The sequence below is a fragment of the Plecotus auritus genome, assembly GCF_963455305.1.
Source record: "Plecotus auritus genome assembly, chromosome: 1".
NCBI classification, from domain to species: Eukaryota; Metazoa; Chordata; class Mammalia; order Chiroptera; family Vespertilionidae; genus Plecotus; species Plecotus auritus.
In genome coordinates, this window is record NC_137770.1 from 222,199,384 (window position 1) to 222,223,813 (window position 24,430).

Below are 24,430 nucleotides of genomic sequence, written 5' to 3' on the forward strand. Positions count from 1 at the left end.
CATATTAGTCTTTTATTATACAAGATATGCACTGAGTGGCCAGATTATTATGTGCTCAGAGATCATAATAATCTGGCCACTCAGTGTATACTAAATTAATAAACAGAGGGGTGGCTTCACTAGAATACTTTGCAGTTGTACCCCTTGCTTGGGCTCCTTAGAACATGCAGGGATGGAGGTTGGAGTGATACTATATTGAGTTTTAAGTAAAGTGTTGCAAACACAGATTTGAAAAATCACCTGGCAAAGACTATGTCTGTTTCAGCTTTGGATTCCGCAATTCATATAGGAGGCACAGTGCCTGGAATGTAGCAAGTGCCAATACCTCTGGTTGTTTGGCTCAGTGATGGGAAATCAAATAGGGGGAAGGACGCTCATAGGGGAGGGGATAAGTTGGGTAACATCAAGGAGGAATGTGAGATTGGCAATAAAAACCCCCGATAAATAAGCAAGGAGAGCCATGACATATTACAGACTTACTTCACATGTGCAAACTGTTTTAATAACCACAGCGGGGAGGATCTGTGTTCAGGGGGTCTGGACCTGCCATTGAGTTTGGGTGCTTGGGAGAGACTGCAGCCTTCGTTTGATCGTCTAATTCAGTGGTTCTCAACCTTTCTAATGCCGCGACCCTTTAATACAGTTTCATGTTGTGGTGACCCCCAACCATAAAATTATTTTCGTTGCTACTTCATAACTGTAATTTTGCAACTGTTAATGAATCGTAATGTAAATATCTGTGTTTTCGCGACCCACAGGTTGATCACCGCTAGCAGGGTCGCCTAAGACCATCGGAAAACACAGATATTTACATTACGATTCATAACAGTAGCAAAATTACAGTTATGAAGTAGCAACGAAAATAATTTTATGGTTGGGGGTCACCACAACATGAGGAACTGTATTAAAGGGTCGCGGCATTAGAAAGGTTGAGAACCACTGGTCTAATTGGACTCTTCTGACTTCCTGTTCACACATGAACTCTCTATGCCCTCTTTCAAACCACAGTCTTGATTTCATTTTTGAGATTTTTGGCTTTTAAGTACAGTATTTGGTAGGGTGACTAGACATGTTGGCTTGCTGGGACAATCCTGACTATGCCTGTTTTCTGTTATTATATTTCGTAATGCTCCCTCTCAATATCATGTATCCTGGTTTGGAAGGTAAATTAAATAGCCACTTAGCTAAGAAGGGAATTTGGTGGCATTCTATATCTTTAAAGAAAACCTTTGCAGCATCCAGACTACTTTGAGGAATTAACTTAATGTGGATGTAGTACCAATAAAATTACACAATACACTAGTGTCTGATTTCTTATAATAAGAAGAAAAAGAAAATGAGTGGTAGCTGAAAAGAATCATATGTAGAGAGAAATAAGTTGATTTCAACAAAATGAACTTTAATTGCTAATACAACTAATGGCTGGCATCGCCATATGAGAAAGGGCATTTAAAGGTTATCCTGATGATGGGTGCCGTTTAGGGAACCTGGCATGCTTCGAGGAAATCTTGGCATCATCACTAGTTTTGATTTAGAGTTCCAGTGTTTCCACAGCAATGGTAATTGAATTCAGATGCATTTTCATTTGTTCTCTAAGTGGAAAGTAAAAGAAATAATTCTTTAGAACAGAGGATTTGCTAGAGATTTAAAGAAATGGCCGGATGGAAAGTTGTTACATTCAGATTGCTCCCCCTCAAATCTTCTGTTAAATTGTCTTTTGTTGAAATGTTTTAATAAAATGAGGCATTCATATAGGGACTTCAAGGGTATTAATAGAATCTCTATTGGGATTTTTCTCTTAATTAATAGGGTTAAGTTGGTTTTGATAGTTCATTTATATGGATTTGAAGAAACAAACTAGTATTTTGTCATACGGATGTATGTAAAAGCTTTAGGTATTCAGCTAATGTTTGACAGTAATTGCAGTATAAGAGTGGGTAGATTAAAATCATGCTTATGACCAGTCTTTTCCACATTAATATTTTATGAGATAGTGATGCATTTGCCTTCAGGTCCCATTGTTTCTTGTTCCCTGCAGTTCAATCTTTCATAGGAGGGTAGATTTCTAGAGTAGAAGGACTGTTTTTATACAATCCTATAAAATTCCATTTGTTTTGGAATTAAATTTGGACTTTGCCACTATCTATGGGTTAAGTTCTTTCTCTGAGTCTCAACTTTCTAGCCTATAAAATGGGAAAAACGATATCTATTGCTTAGAGTTTATTAATATGTTTATTCATTCCAGAATCTGGGATAAATATTAAGCATATTACACAAAGTTTAGTGTTCTCCCAGGCTTAGGAATCACTACCAGATACTGAGGATAGAGAGACATGTGTTGTTATTGGAAGGGTGAAAGTCAAAATAGTTAACCAATTTCTGGCCAATCAGAATGGATTCTGACTGTAAACATCTGGATGGTCATCATGGTTCTCACTGGATATCAGCCTGTATTGTCAGTATCAGCAAATCTGTGTTTGACCTGGGATGATTTGCAAGGAAGCCCACTGTGCTTCCTAGTATAAATCAATGCCTTCTCTGAGATGATCGGGAAGGGACACCCCCTTCATATGATGGTGTGAGCTTAGCCTTCTGCCTGGATTCCTGTCTCAAAGGTTCCCGTTTTCTTTGGGGACCTTGCTAATCATCGCTGCCAGCAGCGTGGCAGCTCTTTGGGAACCGTGCTTTCCCATTTTCTATTCCATCCCTAATCTGGAAACAGGTCCTTAGTTCCTTAGAGCAGATAGAAGAGGAGTTCATGACTTTTCACAAAACCTTGAGAGTCGCATAAAATTGGTTACTAGATACGTTGGCCTAGACCAGTGGTCGGCAAACTCATTAGTCAACAGAGCGGCAAACTGCGGCTTGTGAGCTGCATGTGGCTCGCGAGCCGCAGTTTGCCGACCACTGGCCTAGACCCATTCTCACTGGGTTCTGAACAAGGCTGCCTTTCTGGCCTGACCCCCGACCCCCAACCCAGAAGTGACTGTCAGCCCATCTAGACATAGAGCCCAGGCGTCAAAGAGACTGAGGCCCTGGAAGACGGAGGAGTCCCCTCTTCCTCTGCCAAGTCTTTCCTTGCCAGTTCCATTACTGACCTCAGGCTCTGCTCTTCCCAGGATCATTGACATTGGGCACTTCATCTCTCACAGGGCAGGCCCTCCAGCCGTGGGCAAACTACGGCCCGCGGGCCGGATCCGGCCCGTTCGGCTGTTCTATCCGGCCTGCGGAGCCGAAAGAGCGGAGGGTTCTCTTGCTCTCCCCTCCGCTCCTTTACTTTGAATTTATATTAGTTCACACAAACAGTCCATCCATGCTTTTGTTCCGGCCCTCCGGTCCAGTTTAAGAACCCATTGTGGCCCTCGAGTCAAAAAGTTTGCCCACCCCTGCCACCCTTTCCGCAGGGATGGATGGCAATAGGCACAGCGATCAAAAGCTGCCGTGTAATCCTGGGAGGTTTCTTTCCCATGGCAGGGGTGAGTCGGTGGAACCATATTGGGCATATACTGGTGTAGTTAAAAGTCTTTGAGTAACTGTGTTGTGATCACCTCAGACCTGTTAGTTTGTCTGTCATGAAAAAGACAAGAGATAACAAGTGTTGGCGAGGATGTGGAAAGAAGGGACCCTTGTGCATTGTTGGTGGGAATGTAAATGGGTGCACCCACTATGGAAAACAGTACGGAGGTTTCTAAAAAAATTAAAAGTAGACCTACCATACGATCCAGTGATTCTCCTGTGGGAACATATCCAAAGGAAATGAAACCATTATCTCGTAGAAGTATCTGTTCTCTCCTATTCATTGAAGCATTATTTTTACAACTGCCAATTCATGGAAGCAACCGAAGTGTCCATCAACAGCTGAATGGATAAAGGAACTGCCGTCCATGTATACAATGGACTATTACTCAGCAGTGCTGATTGGTAGCCTCTATGATATAAGAGATGTAGACATAGTTATATAAAAAAATTTTTAAAATCATGTGTATAAAAGGCTTAATTATCTGACAGAAAATGGTCCCTCTTGCTGTCTAGCCTTTTTCCTTCAAGTCTAAACCTTCCAAGAGGCCTGTGACCCAGTGTTTGTCCAGAGCTTCATGTGTCTCGTTTCTCCAACAGCTAAGCTCCCTGTTGCCGTACCTGTGTCACATGCTTCATTTCTGTTCCACGCCTACCACAACCTCCTGTGTTTGCAGTAAGCGTTGAAGGATTGGCGGTTCATTTGACTTGCTCTCAGTTACTACTTTTTCAAACGAGAGACGATATTTCCCCATTTTCTACTTTCCTTAAAACTTCATCGACTCTCCATTTACATTGTGTGATGTTGGTGAAGTCAAAGACATTTTAATTATATCTTGTCATATTTGTTAAATTCAGACAAAGAAGGTGTTTGAGAGATTATATAATCCGATACAGATTCTTATAGTGAAATCTAAAAATCTGCTACTTCTGATGATTGGAAACAGAACCTTCACAGGACAAAGGTGAAACCCCTCTGTGTAAATTTCTGGCCGATCCCGTGAACCATTGCAGAGCGGGGGAACAAAGAATGATTTCTATATACCTAAATACTCATTCACACTTTGGGTACAATGAGTCCTTTTTGGAAATAGCTATCGAGGGTTCTCCCATTTTGAAATCCATGAGCTGGCTGTGAACTTGCCTCCTTTGTATTTGTGCATAAGAAGCCGACCTTACTTTTAAATTTCTTAAAAAGGTAGTTGGAGCCCTGGCTGGGTTGCTCAGTTGGTTGGAGTATTGTCCTATACACCAAAAGGTTAAGGTTAAGGTATATGCTGGTCCGGGCACATACCTAGGTTGTGGGTTCGATTCCTGATCGAGGGGCATTCGGGGGGCAACCAATTGATGTTTCTCTCTCTCACAGATGTCCCCCCCCTCCTTACCTTTCTCTCTAAAAAGTCAATAAAAACATATCCTCGGGTGAGGATTTTTTAAAAAGGTAGTCTTGGAAACAGCTTTTTACACTGGTTTCTTGGAATCCCCCTCCGCTTGCCCCTTTTCTTTTTTTTCAGAATTGTATGTTGTTCCCTACAGAGCTGTGCTGATTATGTTGTGTATTTACTTGGAGACACACACCTTTTGCTGTGCATGATCACTGTCCATTGTGATCCCCAAATGAAAGAATGGTGCAGATTCTGAAACCGAGATAAATTTATCTCCGCTTTTCAAAACACGCTGTGAACACAGGATAGTTCACTCAGACAGTGGTGGGATGAAACTCCTGTTTTAGCGGCCATTAGATATTTCATGGGAACTGACTGCACAGAATATGTGATAAAGATGGCTTGGCAGTTGACAGAATTTGAAGTTGCATTTATATCACCAACGGAGATGAAATAAATTTTTGGCCAAAGTGATTAGCAGCCTGAATTCTGTGACTGAGGGATTGATCTCTTGGCAGATCTTTATGAAATAACACCACAGGCAGGGAATTTATACACATTCCATTTATTTTGTAAACCTCTCCACAGGGGGAGTATAGTCCTGTTCTGTACAACTAACAAAAACTGCACTTATACTTTGTCATGCCTTTAGCTGTAGCTGTAGCTTGTCCTGAAAGACGTTCTCAGTTTCCAGAAACAATGGGCACCACAGAGAGAGGCTTTCTTTCTTTGCATCCACGTTTCTATTAATGCCATGACTGTTTTATGGAGCCCTTCTGGTCACATCAACAGTTTGTTCTAAGCTATCTATCTTAACTTCTAGCTTCGTCCACAAAATTTGTGTGGTTAGCCTGAGACATGTGCAGATAAATTGCCTGGGGTTCAGCTTCCTCAGACTGGGAACTAAATATGCTGCAGTGGCTGAGCTGATGGATGCAGCTTTTCAGCAGTATTGATGTCGCTACAGTCGGATATAAATCTTTGCATGCCTTGGTGTGCATTTTCATATTCATGTGCAGTTCTTGACCACTGGTTTCCAAATGGCTTCATCTCTCAGAAAGCTCTGTTTTAAATAGAAAGACAAAGAAAATTGTTCTTCCTCACCCACTCACAACTATACAAACGGTGAGCGTAGTCTTTTTGCCAGAGGTAAATAGCGGCAACTCCCAGTTCACACACTGATTACATCCCATGGCTTGTTGTAAAGTCAGTTAGTGGTTTTGAACTTGGAATGTATTTCCTAATGGGAGACACCAATTCAACTTCTACTGAAGTTGAAACTTCTTTAACTCATAATGTTGAGCCTATTGAAACTTCTTTAACCTATTGAAACCATTGAAACTTCTTTAACCCATAACGTTCCAATAGCATCGTTTTCTTTGGACCTTAAAGCCTGACCTTCCCCCATGTTTCCCTGTGGAAAGATGTCCTTGGTTCTGCTTTGGTATCTTAAGGAGCATAAACATTTTATTCTTAACATCTGTAGGCAGCCACCTATCTCTACCTGTGTATCCTGGGGCACCATATCAGGCAGCGTTCTTAGAAGCAGTGGAGACTGGCTGAATGATTTAAGCAGGTAAGTAACTTCTGAGAAAATACTGGGTAGTTTCTTGAACTGCTGAAAGTTGGGAAAAGGGCAAGAGCAAATAGAGACTAAACAGTCAGGTTCATAGCCAAGGTCATCTGATATGATGAGTTCTCTGCAGGGTGGACCTGGTCATTGAACACTGGGCCATGCTGGTCTGCATTGACTGCACTGTTAGCTACCAGACACTTGCCACCAACTCTGTCACCTTAGCCTTTACTGCCTCTGGGCACGGGCTGTTGCTACCATTGCTCTCAGCCTTGATAATGCCCTTCTGCCCCCGCCCCATTGTGTCTCCAGCTCTAGATGTAGGGTTGGCCAAGGCTAAGTCATGTGCCCATGCCTTAGCTGCAGGGAGTTCTGGGAAGGTGAGTATCCAGCCATATTCCCTCTGTGTCTAAAGGTGTGGCTTTCGTCAGAACTCATGTGATGAGGAATTCCCCAGATACAGGAAGGGGGTTCAGATACTGTGCTCTCCATCCTACCCCCCTCGAGAAGGACAAATCTTCACTATCAGACGCTATCGTGGGGTTCTGGTAGAAGGGAAGTAGCCAGCATGTTTTTCCATCTGAAGCTGCAGTTAATGAAATCAGTGATAATGATGAAGGCTCACTTTTCCTGTGCACTGGTGGTGTTCAGGGACCTCTTCACCATGTGTTACTAAAGCCAGGGGGGTGACTTGATGATTTAGGCATATTTGACCTCTCACAGTATGTTCCTTACTACTTCAAGATAAAATTAATTAAATTGAATATTAGTGGTTTGATTGGGAGGAGCAGATTAAGGTTTATCTGTTTCCTTATCCTATGTCATAAAAGAGTAATATGCAAATTAACCATCACTCTGCGACAAAATGGTGGTGCCCATAGCCACAAGTGGCGGCGCCCAGTCCTCTCAGCCCCGCCGGAGTCCCCCAGTCTCAGGGAAGGCTTCTGCTGAGAGCCTGCAGAGTAAGCGGCCTGGCGGAATGCTGCCCAGAGGCCCTCCTGACCCTTTATAAAAAACAAAAACAAATTCACTCCCCACGGCCCGATCCCCTCCCAGCGGCGGCAGCCTGGGCTGGGGTCTCAGCCTGGCAGGGGCGCGCACCCCCATGGCGTGATCCCCCTCCCAGCAGCGGCAGCCTGGGCTGGGGTCTCAGCCTGGCAGGGGCGCGCACCCCCACTGCGTGACCCCCTCCCAGCAGCAGGAGCCTGGTGTCTCAACCACTGAGTCACACCAGCCAGGCAGATATGGAGGAATCTTAAATGTTTCTTTTTTAAAAAAATATATTTTATTGATTTTTTTTTACAGAGAGGAAGGGAAAGGGATAAAGAGCTAGAAACATCTATGATAGAGAAACATCAATCAGCTGCCTCCTGCACACTCCCCACTGTGTACGTGCCCCCAACCAAGGTACATGCCCTTGACAGGAATCGAACCTGGGACCCTTGAGTCTGCAGGCCGATGCTCCATCCACTGAGCCAAACAAGTTAGGGCTGTCCAATATGTCAAAGAAAAAACCCTATCTAATAAAGAGGGAATATGCAGGGGAGGACATTTGGGGGTGACCGGGTTGTCAGGGGAGGGCAGTTGGGGACGATTGGGCTGACAGGGGAGCAGTTAGGCATCGACCAGGCTGGCATGGGAGTGGTTTCGGGGGTGATCAGGCTGGCAGGCAGAAGCGGTTAGGGGCAATCAGGCAGATGGGTGAGCAGTTGGGAGCCAGCAGTCCTGGACTGTGAAAGGGATGTCTGACTGCCTGTTTAGGGGATTGAGCCTAAACAGGCAGTTGGACATCCCCCGAGGGGTTCTAGATTGGAGAGGGTGCAGGTTGGGCTGAGGGACACCCCCCCCCCCAGTGCATGAATTTCATGCACCGGGCCCCTAGTCCTATATAATAAAAGCCTAATATGCTAAGTGTCCAGTCATCCAGTCAGCTGTTTAACCAATCAAAACGTAATATGCTAATGATATGCTAAGGCTACTCAACTGCATCTATGATGTGCACTGACCACCAGGGGGCAACAGTCAACTGGTCGACCAGTCGCTATGACATGCACTGACCACCAGGGGGCAGACACTCCTACTGGTAGGTTAGCTTGCTGCTGGGGTCCGGCCAATTGGAACTGAGTGAGATGGACCAGACACGCCCTCGAGCCCTCCTGCGGTCCCTCTCTGGCCCTGATCGTGCACCAGTGGGGTCCCTTGGCCTGGCCTGCACCCTCTCACAATCCGGGACCCCTCAGGGGATGTCGGAGAGCCAGTTTCAGCCTGACGGTGGAATGACCAGTTGCTATGATGTGCACTGACCACCAGGGGGCAGATACTCAATGCAGGAGCTGCCTCCTGGTGGTCAGTGCACTCCCACAGGAGGAGGGCCACTGAGCCAGAAGCTGGGCTCACAGCTGGTGAGCTCAGTGGCTATGGTGGGAGCTTCTCCCACCTCTGCGGCAGCCATCAGTCAGACATCCCCCAAGGGCTCCCAGACTGTGAGAGGGCGCAGACCGAGCTGAGGGACTCCCCTCCCCCGCGAGTGCACGAATTTCGTGCACCGGGCCTCGAATTTATAGTATAAAATGAAATTTTACATTGTCAGTTAGTCTTATATGGTTAGATGGTTTAATCAATTTCTACCCTTTTAAAAATTTATTTTTTATTTGCAATAAGACATATATATATATAGCTTATAACTTCCTGCCTGCTTATTTGTATTATTCCCACTTCTCAGAGGCAACCACTTTGAATTCATTTAGCTCTTCTTCTAATATTTACTTCCATATAGCTAATTAATATCTTTATATTGATATTTCTTGATTTTTAAAAATATATATTTTTATTGATTTCAGAGAGAAGGGAGGAGAGAGAGAGAGAGAAATGACAATGATGGGAGAATCATTGATTGGCTGCCTCCTGCACACCCCCCACTGGGGATCGAGCCCGCAACCTGGACAAGTGTTCTTGACTGGAATCGAACCCGGGACCCTTCAGTCCACAGGCCAATGCTCTATTCACTGAGCCAAACCAGCTAGGGCAATATTTCTTGATTTTTTTTTCAATTTTAGACATTAAATATTGAATTCTAATTAAGGAAGATAAGAGGTTAGCTCTCTTATTCTCCCTCCATTAAATACCTATCATTTACATTCCAAGATAGTTATATCTCAATTTGTTTTCACTGTATTTTTCACAGCTGAGTTATGCATGTACTATGGCTTGATTTTCTTTCTTGTACAGCATATTAAAAAATTTCTTTTTTTAAATTCAAATTCTACTTATATGCTATTTATTCATCCCCAAATTCTCAGATAAGATCAAATACAATGGCTTGTCTCTCAGTTTTTGTGTCTGTGTGACATTTTCTCCGGAGCCTTCCACTTGCCTGCTCCATTCTGGACTGTTTACTCTTGAGGCCTCAGGCACAGCTGTTGGCCAGGAATTTGCCTTTACTCTCACCTTGGGACTTCTTGATTGACCTGTTTATGCTGCATGGCATCTCTCTGGGTTTCTTCTCTCTTTGGGGGAAGCACATTGCCCAGTTGCTTCTTGAGAAAGAGTATGTATGATGTAATTTTTCTTGAGTCTGGCATGTGCGAAAATATCATTTAGTTTCTCCACACATATGATTGATATAAAATTAAAGTTGGAAATTATTTTCCCTGAGAGTTTTGGAGGCCTTGTTTCATTTTCTTCTGCTTCTAATTTTGTTATTGAATTGTTGGATGCTTTTCTGATTCTGGTTACTTTATATGTGATGTGGGGGAGGGAGCGTATTGAGTTTTTTGGTTTTTTTTAAATGTTCTGAGGTTTCATCATAATGAACTCGCACTTTCCTAAGGTTCTGTGCCCCATCTTGGCTTGCTTCTTCCTGACAGTTCTGTCTGTAGGCATTTAAGTTTTTCCTGTCCCTGCTTTGAAGACTCACTCATCTTGGGCCCATCTGCTTTCCATTTTCAACGCCCCCCCGCCCTGCAATTAATTTTCTCCTCTTTCATTGTCTTTCTTTTTGTGAGTTTATCTCTGCCTCTTGCTTACTGTCATTTAGTGGAGGGAATGGAGTTAAGCACATGATTATAATCTACCACATCCAACTGAAAATCCCTACTAATGAATTTTTGAGATTTGGTCTTTCAGTTTGGATACATGATTGTCTGGTCCATTAACGAAGAGTTAATTAGGTTACTCTAGGATGGATTCCATTTACTCTACTTTTTAGTTCCATTCAGAGATTGTTACTCTCACTGACAAAGTGAGCTAGGTGTTACCCGTTCTTGATTTGAGTATGTAATAGGAAAAAGGGTCAGTTATGTCTAAGGTATAAATTCCAAGTCTGATCTCAAACCGTTCACAAGAATAACATGCAGTTTCCTATAATATAAAGAACTGACTTTTATTGCCTGGAGTGTTCTACGACCATAATCCCAGTTGGGTCCGTCTTAGATTTCCTACTAGTTTGACTTGAGTTGTATTCAAGCTGGAAAAACATTCTTTTCTGAGAACCATTCTCTCCAGTGGTCCCGGTTAAACTCTGCGGGATGCTGAGTTTCCATGAGGCATTTCTAGATTCTATAGGAGAAAGTTGGACCATGACATCCTCTATTCCTAGGGTAAAATCACTCGAGTAACTCCTGTAAAATACAGAAGGTTTTGTAATGTGCCAAAGGCTTATGTTATTGAACACATAAACACCACAGCAGAATCAGGGCCAAATATGATCTTTCAACACTTTCCTTAAATTTTATTAACACCCCCATTTTAACAGTAGTGACTGATTTTTTTTTTTTTTTTTACAATTTTTGATATATTATTTAGGTCTTTCAAGAATTACTGTAAATTACTATAGGCCTTATTCAACCATTGTAAAACAAAGGGAAGCCAATTCAAATTTTAAAGGCTTTGTGTCCTGCAGCGTTTGAGTGTAGGGGAATCCAGTCTGATTCCCAATCTAGAGTTTACAGAAACTTAAAAAAATAATGATATTTATCTTCACATGATAGAATTGATATTTCTTCTGTTTCAGACACCTCATGTTCCTTGTTGGTAAATCAAGACGGAGAGTATGTAGAGGTTCTGAGAGGAAACATTTCTATGTGAAGGTTCCTGTTTTCCTCTGATAGTGGGAGTGCCAGGCATCTGTCTTCCTGCTAACACTTGCTAGAGGTGCTGCTGCCTCTGGGCAACGAGGAGGAAGTACTTCTGTCCTTCACCCCAGAAACAGATACTCTTCCTCATTAGCATAACTCAGAAGATCATCTTTTTAATGAGATGGGCGCGTCCCTTGTGGTTTTCACAGGTTTAACTATCAGATCATGTATTGCGGAGCTCGGAGAAAAATAGCTCTGGTAAGGTAGGTAACGGGAATTTTACTGAAAGCTACAATAGCAGCAACAACTTTGTTCTTTTCCTCTCTGCCAATCTTTTGACCTCTTCTTCCTTTTATTTTTCATGTATTACTTTTGATGATTCTTGAAGGGATTCACTTGTCTTGTTTTAACATAGTTAACATGTACACATTTCCTACTGTACTTTAGCTTCAAGAAATCACCACCAGGGGTGAAAAATTGTTTGCCGGGAGAATTGGATGTGTCAGGATTTAGGTAAACCGTACACAGTCTAACTTGCATTAGGCAACTCTGCAGAGTATTGTGTATTAATGTGTTGGCTGTGAGAAGGAGAAAAATTGATTCTTGGCTGATTATGGAAAGTTCTTCCTGTGTTTTTGGCAAGCGGAGCAAGGGAAAATAAAGAGAAGAAAGTAGACATAATTTAAGGGAAATAAGGTAATGTATATTAAAGTGCCTTGTAAATAGCAAAAGATGTTAGTTGCTGTTATTGCAAGGGTTTAGCTTAAATGAGAAAAAACATCCACAAAGATTCAATAAAGAAAACTGGGAAAGAGAGAAAAGAAATAACTTGGATTTTAAAAAGTTAAGAAAGAAACAAAGTAGGAAAGTCATAATGGGGGAGTTGTACAGTTTAGTTTTTTATCTGAAAAAAACGTGAGTATTTGTACTTACTATTTAAATGGTTACATTGAAAACATTTTATTTATTAACCAGAAGAAAAGTTCCATCAAAAATAATTGGGGGGGAGCGGGGGAGGAGTTCTTATCATAAGAAGTGGTGAGGATTGGGTGGAAACCACCAGGCATATGACTTCCTCAGCTTTCAATAAAGATGTGTATGTCAGGGGGTTATTCAGGGGTGGGCAGACTTTTTGACTCGAGGGCCACAATGGGTTCTTAAACAGGACCAGAGGGCCGGAACAAAAGCATGGATGGAGTGTTTGTGTGAACTAATATAAATTCAAAGTAAAGGAGCGGAGGGGAGAGCAAGAGAACCAGATAGAACAGCCGGATCCGGCCTGCGGGCCGTGGTTTGCCCAAGGCTGGTTATGTACTGTGTTTCCACTTAATTAGGTTTAATTTACATTTATTGATGTCATCTCTGCCTTTACTTTTGTTCTCATTCACACCTTTGCAAGGTGGGTGTGATTAACCCATTGTACAGATGGGGCATGGGAGGCTAATCGACATGCCCACAGCCATTTCCTTCCCCAGTGACAAAGCCCTCCCGTCTTTAGGTTTTGGGTTTATTTCCACAGATGCTTCACGTCAGATCAATTGATCTGTTGTGTTTCTGGATATTCAGCTTATTGGATTTCTCTACAGGAAGTGCTTGTTAAATAACAGTGGTCACTTACAAATAACACCTCCGGGCCTTGTTTTAGGCTTGGCTGTGCTTGTACAAATGACTTCAGGTGAGTCCTACTTAAGGATTAGTATTTGAATTCTCCAAGATCCAAGGAATAAACAAAAAAGACATTTCAACTGCCCAAGTATGGGCGCAGAGTCTGAGCACTATGCCCTTCAGATCTTATCTGAAGCTGGTATTTTATGTTTAGTTCTCTTACATTTTTTTATTTTATTTGGTTTCCATAGCTATCTTGAAGAAGGGAAAAGTTGATACTCTGGCAGCAATGAGACTTGACCTTTGAGGGCAAAGGAGAGGAGATAACCAAACTATTAAAGGCTGACAAAATATCTCCCAGAGCATAGCAGTCACAGGCTTTGAGTAAAAGAGCAAGCGGCCCTCTGTGCTTTGTTTGGAAGGTTGTGTTGCCTTTACAGGAGGTTTAGTTGGTTACCAGTAGCATCCACATAAAGTCAATCTTACGCCCTGTCCCTCTATTGCATTGATTTATCTTCAACTCAGATCCTGACTCTACTTGTCTTTAGACCTAGATCTGTAACCTGGATTCACCTTTGACTCTCCAAAGAGTACTTATATCTTGGTGTTTGAACGTTGGCAATTTCTTCTTTTTGACTCTCAGAGTGCTCTGTCCTTTTGATAAGAACTCCCCACCCAGCTCTCCTCCTGGTGGTAGAAACCCAACCTCTGCCTAGTATGCACTGGGCCAGCTCCTTTTCCTCGGAGTTAGTATTCTCATGTTCCAAGGGAGCAAGATCATTGACAGTCATAGTGATGATCCCGTGTCACCAGACAAAGGTTAATTATATTCTAGATTCTCTGAGAAGGCATTACCTTTTAGAAAAAAAAAATGAATTCAGTATGGTTGAAAGTAAACCCACTTTTTCAAGTAACTTAGATGAGTAGTCCTTCAACTATTATGAAAATCTTGATCATTCTCAATATCTTACTCCTTGAGCTTTCCAAGTAGCAAGATTATATAGTATAATAACTGCAGAGTGATTCAGAGAATTGTAAATGTTATAGAATATATTATTTTTGAAGAACATTACCAACTTTTTTAGCAGCTTGCACAGCTTTCATATAAAAATGTTGCATTAGCCCTAGCTGGCTTGGCTCAGGGGATAGAGCATTGGCCTGCAGACTGAAGGGTCCCGGGTTTGATTCTGGTCAAGGGCACGTGCCTGGGTTGTGGGCTTGATCCCCAATGGGGGCGTGCAAGAGGCAGCCGATCAATGATTTTCTTTCATCATTGATGTTTCTATCTCTCTCTCCCTTTTCCTTTCTCTCTGAAATCAATAAAAATGTATTTCAAAAAATAAAAGGTCAATATTTTTTAAAATGTTGCATTAAATAAAGCCATTTTTTTAACATTTTGTTTACAAATTTGTTTTTTAGGTCAATAATAGCAAATACTTAAGTAGAGACATTGTGATGTCATAAAATACTTGGAAAGGGAGATAGTAGCGCAAGTGGTTATTGACAAGAAATGTTTATTTGAGAAAATTCTTGGCATTTTTGCCCCATATCAGCATAATGAGAGTTTGTAGGAGAGGCCCAGCATTAATGTATCTGTTGAGCATTAATGTCCTTGTAGAGCACTTATTAGTGAATATATTATGAATAGTATCATAAATATAGTAATTAAAAAGTTGCACACTAAACACTTTGTGGATTGGCATAAACATTCCTTTCGTCCCCTCGATGGCTTGCATTCAAGTGAGTAGTGTATTGTTCATCTTGGTCTCTTAGCATTCTTAATCAAGAATAGAAAGAAGGATGGCTGTCTCAAAGAGTTGTTTCCTTCTCAAGATCTTGCTGATCAGATGGGTAGAAACACTGGTTGTTTTCAGGACCGAGTTATTTTTTAACAGCTCAGAAAAAATGTCACATAGTATATATAACAACAACAACAATATCCCACTGTTCCTTTTGAAATTTTTATTATTAAAGTTATTTTCAGACAATACCATAGTGTGCTGCTGTGTGATGTGTAAAATGTATTCAGTGTGATCAGTGGTTCCTCAAAGCTTGTGTGTTATAAAAGAAGTGAAATGATGAATAATATAAATATATATTAGTACCAAACCATGGACCTCTGAATTTTCAGAATTTTCAAAACGAGTCTTGATTATCTTACTACTATCTATTGCCCCAGCGGGTTGATCCTGAGCAGGTTGCTGTGTTGAAGCAGCATCTGGGAGGAGAGGCACCCTGCTGTTAGAGTAATGATGTCCTGTCCTTCACGCAGAAGGATAAGGAGGAGGCAGACAGATGTAAAGTGGGCAATTTCCATTTCTTTGTATGCTCCAAATGTTCTCACCTACCTGTTTTCTCATTTAAGAGGCATTTTTTCCCATAATTTTGTTATTTCTGAATCCTCTTACTTAACACACAATATTTATTTATGAGATCATAAAGATTTTCTTCTGTGCAGAGAGGAAAGGAAATGTAGTTGACTGTGATTTGCAGCTTGGCTTTGAGTCAATGAGGGTGGGAAAGGAAGGAATAGAAAGACTATTTCTGTTCTCATTATTTAATTGGTCTCTTTCTTAGTTGTGTGAACTCTTCACTTATGCGTTGGATTACTGATGAATCCCATATATATTGACTGCTTGTTACATATCCTTGCCCTGGGGATACAAAGGAGTGGCCCAGTCAGTGGGCATCAGAGGGCTTAGGAACCTTCTCCTGGCACAATTCAGTGATGATAAGGTGCTTAACTAGAATTCTAAAATGCTGCCATCTTCCAAAGATGGCCTGGAAATGTTCATGTTAACAGGATAGACAAACTGGAGGGGCCTCAAAGTTTCGGAGGTCGCAAAGGCTGTCCAGGGAACATAGAATCTACTTTCAAGGCATTTTCCATTTCATTAGATTTTCTAATGAACCTTGCTGTTTTGAACATGATTGGAGTGCTTTCCAATACCTCCATTCACTTCTGTATTTGCTGAGACTGGAGGTTGAAGAGTGGGCAGGCGACTGAAGTGGGAAGACATTGCCACTGTCTTAAGAGGCATTACACTAGGAAATCTCAGGGGTAGGTGTCTCTGCCAGCTCCATTCTCTCCTTCTTGCCTTTATATTCAAACTAGAGGCCCAGTGCACGAAATTCGTGCACGGGTAGGGTCCCTAGTGGCTGCTGGCTGCCAGCTGCCAGCTGCCAGCCAGGGCCTCCCTAACCCTGACTGCCTACTGCCACTGCCGGCCAGGGTGGGGCCGAGCGGGGTGGGGGGGGGGGCCCTTGGGCAGTTGGCCGGCCGGCTGGCCCCACCCCCTGGTCGAACTCCTGGTTGAGGGGACAATTTGCATATTAGGCTTTTATTATATAGGATGTCTGACTTTATTTTCATTAGGTTAGTCATGCTAGGAGGGATCTTGGAATTGAAGCATCTTAAGAAGCCTTATAAGATGGTGGGTAGTGGTTTCACTTAATGAAACTATATGCAAACCTTTGGAAAGATTGTCATCCAAAACCCAAGATCATTTTAAGAAGAATGTTCTTCTGAATCTTTTGATACTATTAAGTTCTATTATGGGTGTGCTTACTTCACAAATACCCCTTTCCACCTTGATAAGTACTAACGAACACAGTATTTATTTTCATTAAAATGCGGTTGAACTACTTTAATTTTGCCAGAAACCAAGATTTTCAATATCTGTGTCTCCAAACCATTTACGTGTCAGCTCATTTCAGCAAAGTCTTGCCAGCTATTTTATTGACAATATTGATGTCATTTGGTATATTGATTCCAACATCCCAGTGCTTTTGCCTACACACTTACTATAACCACATTTGTCTTTATTCCTCTAACTCTAATAGTCTTCTAACATCAGAAGGTTGTGGATTCCACTTCCTTTTCAGGGCCAGCCCTTCCCACCTCCTTTGGGATCTTATTCCATCCTTACCTCCTTCCTCTTATACTCTCAACCTTTCTCTCCCTACCGATTCCTTCAGCTTCTCAATGTGGACTTCCATCAGCACGTATCTCTTCCAGCAACCATCCATTCTCCTTCTCCTCTTCTGCTGGCTCTGTGATCTCTGCCCCTACCCTTCCACTGAAACCTCCCTCAGTCAAGGTGGCCAGTGACTGCTTGACTGTCAAGTCCAAAGGTATATTTTTCATCTCTCCTCTCTATTCGTCTCATTGTATTCCATGGTACTTCTCTGCCTTTCTCCCTTGGTCTTCTTCACAAGACCTTCCTCTGCCCATTCTGTCATTGTTCACGTTCTCTAGGGTTCTGCTTTTAGCTCTGATCTTCTAATCTTCTCCTTCTATCCAAGTTCCTTCAGTGGTATCATCCACTAACATAATTTCTGCTACTTTCTGTGTAATGATCACTTATATGCCTTTATGTTTTGCTTAGGTTTCTTCTCCAAGCTTCTTACTCAAGGATATCTGGGCATCCCTACCTGAATCTTCTACACCTCAATTTCTAATGCCCCAAACTAAACCCCTTATCTTCCTTAATAAACTTGTTCATTCTCCTGCACTCTCTACCTCAGTTGTCACTTCTATCCACCCACATATAGTCATCTTTCCAAGTTGTTTTGCTTTGGCATCTGGATGTTTCCCCAGTCCTAATTCTTCCTCTCCTTTTCCCTTTCCTACTTACTTCACGACCCTAATCCCCACCCTGCCTCTCCTGTCTAACAATTAAACTGGCCTGCTTGGTCTCCCTGCCTCCACTCTGCCTGCCCCCTTTGGATCCATCCAGAGCCAGTAAGCATCTGAAACCCAGACCTAACCCATCAGTGGGTGTCTGTAACCAAGATAAAGTCAGAGTTCCTGGCTATGTGAGTAAGGTTATGATCTGGCTTTAGGCTTCTTTCTTTGCTTCACTCCCCACACCGAATTACACCATGCAGTTTCTTACCTGTTTTTCCCCTTGTCTTGTGCCCCATTACCAGCTTGGCGAAGTCCTGCCCAGCCTGAGGACATGCCAGGCACTCCTTTTTGTTGGAAGCCTTCCTGACCTCTCCATTTCTGGGCTGGGTGCCCCTGCTTGGCGTGAATCTGTCACTGCCCTCATCCCACTGTCCTACCAGGTGCATTGTGTGTGTCTCTAGGCCCCACTAGACTTCACTTTTCTTAATGACAGAACCTGTGTCTTATTCCTCTGTATAGCTCCAGTGTCTAGCACAGTGCTTAGCATATAGTAGGGATTCAACGTGTGGTTTTTAATGGAAAAATTAATAATGACAGTAAATCAGTTTCATGTTTACAAAAATGGGCAAAAGTAATCTGTGCATGAAGGGAGCTCCTGGGGTGCTGATACTGTTCTGGGTTTGACCCGATGTGTTCAGGTAAGGAAAATCCATTGTGCCGTCCACTTGCGGTATGTGTACTTTTCTGTATCAATGTTAGATTTCCATAAAAAGTTTTTCTAAGAATCAGTTTGACGGCTTATCTACCCAGTACAGAAAATTTCCTTTTTCCTTTCAAGCTCTTAGAGTTTTCACAGGATATTAGTTCAGATGTCACAGCAAAGAACCAGGCTACTGCTGTTCCTTTTCGTTAAGGAAGAGTGAGATGAAAAGGCATAGGAAACACGCATGGGATTGCCTGGTCTTCCAGAGAGGGCCAGCGGGCCAGCCCGGCTGGGCAGACATGCAGTGGCCTGCGCTCCTGTCACACTTATTGCAGGGGCCACATGCTAATCGTCAGCGAGCTCTGTGCCTGCCTGCAGGGACAGGGAGACCGCCTCGGATGTGACCATGAATAATTCATAAATGTAGTTATCTGGAAATTTGTGGTCATCATTAGCATTTTAATGAAAAAAATGCAGTCATCATTCTCAATCTCTGTTTTGTTTCTACTTTTTTCTCCTCCCCCACCACAGCAAACCCTCTCAGTCTTCCTGAGTAGTGGAGACTCCCGAGGCCCCTGCAATGTGCTGACTGGTCGCTATGGGCAGACGGTACCCGGAGGCTCACTGTCATCCAGGCAGCTCATGTATGTATGGGATTGCCCTCTCTCTCTCTCTCTCTCTCTCTCTCTCTCTCTCTCTCTCTCTCTCTCTCTCTCTTTAATTTCCATTGTAGAATATGACAGGGTGCTGAACTGGTAAAGGTTTATATTTAATTGACAGTATTTAAGAATGCAAGAGAGTGAATCACTCTAGGGTAAATGTTTAATATTGAATGATGAGAAATTAGAATTTTTTATAATTTATTGGCCCTATAAGACCAGGAGTGTATATCAGCAATCTTCCTTTCGATGCATCCAGTCATATAGAGGGTTTTGTGTGTGTGTGTGTGTGTGGTTTTTTTTCTTTTAGCTTTTCTTTTTCATCACAATATATAGCATTTAGACCAATAGCAATGCCATAAATTAAAAACATGTCCCAATGACCCTTTGAATTCCTTGAAATAAAAAAATTCATGGATTCAGAAGAGAAGTCCTCTGGGGATGTCATTGTTGGACACGTGTCAGGGAGAGAGGCCCCAACTCTTATTTCTTAACATTCTCCAAAGAGGAAACTCCTGACTGCCTCAGTGATGACTTTCAGTGCCTCACAACACTTAGGTTTTTCCGATCATTGTCTTTGGGGAATGGCTACAATTGTACCCTTTTCCTGTTTGTCACTACCCCTGATTCACTTAGGAGAAAAATGATTATTGCCCATGTAATATTCCTTCTTATTTCTATAAAGGAGAGTTTGTCTCAAACATATTTTTTGTTCCCTTTAGTCTTTCAGCTAGCTGCTTAGATATTTCTTTGTTTTTGTTGCTTCCCTTTGAATTTCTGGAATTTTAGCTTCAAATCAGGGTTGTGTTTGGGTGTGTAATTCCCCAGAGTGTCTTTGCTTCCATGTCCCGTGCAGTGTTATGCTTGTCCATATCCACCTTTAAGTCCCTTTTCCTTGTACAGTTCACTTTTTTCTTCATAGGAGAGTTAGAACCCCCCTCAAAGCCATACCCAGACAACTGCTTCTAACATCACCCTAACAGCCAGATCGCTCGGAGCAGCAGTGGAGGGAGAACTGACAGCAGGGTGAGGATTCAGACCAAGCACCAGGGTCAAAGCCACAGGAGTGGGATGGACAGCTTTTCACATATATCTTAGCATCCTCCAAGGCCATTACTGAATTACTGTAAAATGAACAGTTTTCATAGTGAACATCATCACAAAAAGTTCACCCTGTATACTGTAGGAGCTAACAATGGCTTCTGTGGTTTTAAATGGTTATATTTCACATCTATTTATATAAAGAGCCAGGGTCGTAACATCCAAAATGACCGAAGGCTCAACCGAACTCCAGGCTGCGCCGCACAGCAGGTGAGCGGGCTGAACTGCTGACCTCTCGGGGGGAGAGAGAGAGAGAGAGAGAGAGAGGGAGAGAGAGAGAGAGGCGGGACTGATCAGCAGCAGCAGCCAAGCCTCTCTCTCTCTCCCAGAGGTCAGCTGTTCAGCCCACTTGCCAACAGCCTGGGGCGGCTGCTGATCAGCCCTGCCTCTATGATCAGGCCCGAAGATGGGCCCGAGATGCTGACTGGCATAGAAACTGACCAATCAGAACCAAATCTGGGTGAATTGCGAGGAGCCAATGGCTGCCTAGGAGGCAGAGCTTTTGACGCTGACTGGCATAGAAACCAACCAGTCAGAACCAAATCTGGGTGAACTGCGAGGAGCCATGGCTGCCTAGGAGGCAGAGCTTTTGATGCTGACTGGCATAGAAACTGACCAATCAGAACCTAATCTGGGTGAACTGTGAAGGCTGAACCTAAGGTAGGGGCTGAGAGGGGGTTTTAAGGGCAACAGCTATTTGGTGTAAGGTGTAAGAAAGTGATTCACTTTTTTAATGACTGGTTTGGCAGTATAGTGCATGTGGCTGGCTATCAGTCCAGATATAGGGATTATGTGTTTTTGTCTGCCAAGAACATCTCCTCCTGCTGAAAAAGGCTCCCCCACCCCTCATTTAAGCAATCCTATCCTATATAATCTATCTATACTAATAAAGGGTAATATGCTAATTAGACCGGGTCGACCGGCCATCTTCCAGACATCCAACTTCCTTCTAGAACAAAGCCATGATGGTGGAGTCTGAGGCAGAGGCAGTTAGGGGCGAGATCAGGCCGGCAGGGGAGGACAGTTAGGGGCGATCAGGCAGGCAGGCAGAGGCAGTTAGGGGCGATCAGGTAGGCAGAGAGGTTAGGGGCGATCAAGCAGGCAGGGGGGCAAGGTAGGGGAGATCAGGCCAGCAGGCAGAGGGGTTAAGGGTGATCAGGCAGGCAGGCAGGCGAGTGGTTAGGAGCCAGTCGTCCCGGATTGCGAGAGGGATGTCCGGCTGCCGGTTTAGGCCCGATCCCTGTGGGAATGACCAGTTTCTATGACACACACTGACCACCAGGGGGCAGACGCTCAATGCAGGAGCTGCTCCCTCGTGGTCAGTGCGCTCCCACAGCGGGAGCGCCGCTCAGCCCATGTAATGTTCCTTCTTATTTCCATTGTAGGATATGGCAGGGTGCTGGACTGGTGACGGTTTATGTTTAACTGACGGTATGTAGAAGCCGGGCTCGCCAGCCAGAGCCTCTCCTGCCTCCAGCACTACCAGGTGGTGGCAGCAGGTGCAGCGGGGCCGGGATGAGCAGCAACAGAGCTGCGCCCAGCCCCGGCTGGGGTTCCTCCCCAGCTGCCTGCTGCTTTGGCACTGCTACATCCCTCGGGCCGAAACCCGGCAGTCTGACATCCCCCAAGGGGTCCGTCCCGGGGGGTCCCAGATTATGAGAGGGCACAGGCCAGGCTGAGGGACCCCACCCATGCACGAATCTGTGCACCAGGACTCTAGTGGTTATATGAATTCCTACATAATCTCTATTTTGCTTCTTTTCCCTAAGAACCTAATGCAGTGGTCGGCAAACTGCGGATGCGGCTCGCGAGCCGCGGTTTGCCGCTCTGTTGACTAATGAGTTTGCCGACCACTGACCTAGACTCTCGATTCCAATAATTACAGGCTGTTGTTGTTCCTTGTGGTTAAGCCCCTATCCCAGTGGTCGGCAAACTCATTAGTCAACAGAGCAGCAAAACGCAGCTCGCGAGCCGCATCCGCAGTTTGCCGACCACTGACCTAATGTATCTACCATCTGTCCTGTTAAAAAAATGTTGCCTATCCCTGATGTAGAAGAAAGTTGGAAACCAGGTGCTACATTGAACCCTATGAAAGTGTTATTATTCAGCCTACTAAAATGCTTATTTCATATGGTTGGATCTAATATATATCAAGGAAATTCTTCTTTCAAATGGTTAAAATTCCAGCGTTTGTTCTCTTGGGAAGTTAAATTTACTTAGAAATTCACAAATGTACATGTGCTCCTTTTTCATCGTCCTGGGGAATGATTCCCTGCACACCCTCTCCGCCCCCATCCCACCCCCTGGGAGTTTTCCAGGGGGCTCCGAGCTGCAAAGGCTTTGCTGTCAGGTAGCTAGCTGAAAGGAAGCTCTTCTTTTACACATATTACTTTTTACCCAGAGTTCTCTAGGAGAAAACTGTCTTCTTATCTTACCTTCCTGGGTGCAGGGACTTGCTGGCATCCTCAGGGGCCTCCGCTGGACATGTCACCTGTGCTTTCTGCTGGTGGGAAGGAGAGTGAGTGGCTGCCTTTTCCATGGGGCACACGTTGGTCCCTTGGCCTGCAGTGTGTCTGCGTGACACGTTGCTTGAAACGTCCTTCCCTGCAGCTGGAATGTGGTTCTCACCCTTGTATGCTTTCCGTCCCTTCATTCCAATATTGTTGATCCCTTAGTCCAATGCATTAAAACCGTCATTTATTTTATGTGGTTTCTTTTCTGTTCTCACCGCTCCCCTTTGTACCTCCCTTCTCCGGATTATTCGATGAAATTTGCTTGTTGAAGCCTCCCGCTGACCTTCTTGAGTGGCCACTCTTTGTGGAAACATTAACCTCAGCTGCTCTGTCTCCTGTCATCTACAACAATAAATCTAAGGTGACATGGTGCCTCCGGGCCAGGCCTGGAGCTGAACAGGGCCACATTGTTCCCAGGGAAGGGAAACTATTTCGGGGAAAAACAGTTCTCTGGAGTTTATAGTTTTGTTACTAAGTGTGGACACGAGCTGCTGTGCTCTGAGTTGTTTTTGAGGCTCACATGGCAACTTGGGAGTTTAGACTTTCTCTCCTGTTTTGGGATCCCAGCTTTGCCTTTCAAGGACAGGATGCTGCTTTGAGGACAGGATGCTGTTCTGACATGAGTGTGGACTGGCATCCACTGAGCGCCAAAATAAGAAGCCAAGAGCCAGAGCCTGACCTCTCCTAACTTTTCAGCAGGTGTTCGTGCTTGTGTTAAGACTAGAGTGAATTGGTCCTGGGACTGATAAGGAGGTTGCATCCTTAATTATTTTTACCTGCATCTATCCGTTCCTTTGCCTGACTGCAGCCGCCGCTCGAACACTGGCATCAAGATCTGGACTGCTGCAACAGCCTCCTGACTTCTGGCCTGCTGTCTCCCTCCCTGCAGATTTGACTCATTCATAAAAGCCAGATTAATCCAACTCCTGAAGCGCTTATACCTTAGCTCTGAGCATGCCACTTCCCTGCCAAGGTCCTCAAACTTTTTAAACAGGGGGCCAGTTCACTGTCCCTCAGACCGTTGGAGGGCCGGACTATAGTTTAAAAAAAACAACTATGAACAAATTCTTATACGCACTGCCGGCCCGGGACGAGTCGGCTGCTAAGCAGGACAGGCAGCGGCACCCGGCGGGCCAGATAAATGTCCTCAGAGGTCCACATGTGGCCCACGGGCCGTAGTTTGAGGACCCCTGATTAGAATATCCTCACTAGTCCAGAAGGGCGCCCTGACATTCAAGTCCTCCACACTTCCTTTTGCTACTCCTGTAGTACCCATTGCTCATGGTTAAAAATTGTGATTGCTGTTGTTCGTGGAGATGCCTGGGGCTAGCCCACGTGGGCGCTCCTGCTGAGACACACCTTTGCCTTCCGGCTCAGTGTGCCGTTGCTCCATCTTCAGACACCCGCTAGAACCCTGCTCCGGCTTCAGGGTGCAGCAGAGCGGCCCTCTTTCCCGGAAGCCCCGCTGGTTTCCCCTCGCTGGCAGCACGTGCTCCTGTAGCTCTTACGTCTCCCTCCTGAAGCCTGAACCCCCAGTTGCTCTTTATGTATACTCTGCTGAACTTCGACACCAGACATTTTCATTTCCCTTCTCTCCTGTGTGTGAGGATAGTGCTCAGTTACTTGCGGAATCACCTTGGGTGTGGGCGTGGGGCTGGATGTCTGTCCTC

At 44.0% G+C, this 24,430-nt stretch overlaps 1 protein-coding gene across 10 annotated transcripts in view; it reads left to right on the plus strand.

Moving 5' to 3' along the window:
• Positions 1 to 24,430, plus strand: part of APBB2 (amyloid beta precursor protein binding family B member 2) — a 433,025-nt gene that overhangs the window by 122,129 nt on the left and 286,466 nt on the right. For all 10 annotated transcript variants that reach the window (XR_013960184.1, XM_080661207.1, XM_080661214.1 and 7 more), the window contains one exon: positions 19,019 to 19,131. The gene's annotated coding sequence lies outside the window, so the exon portion shown is untranslated. The remainder of the gene's footprint in view (positions 1 to 19,018; positions 19,132 to 24,430) is intronic.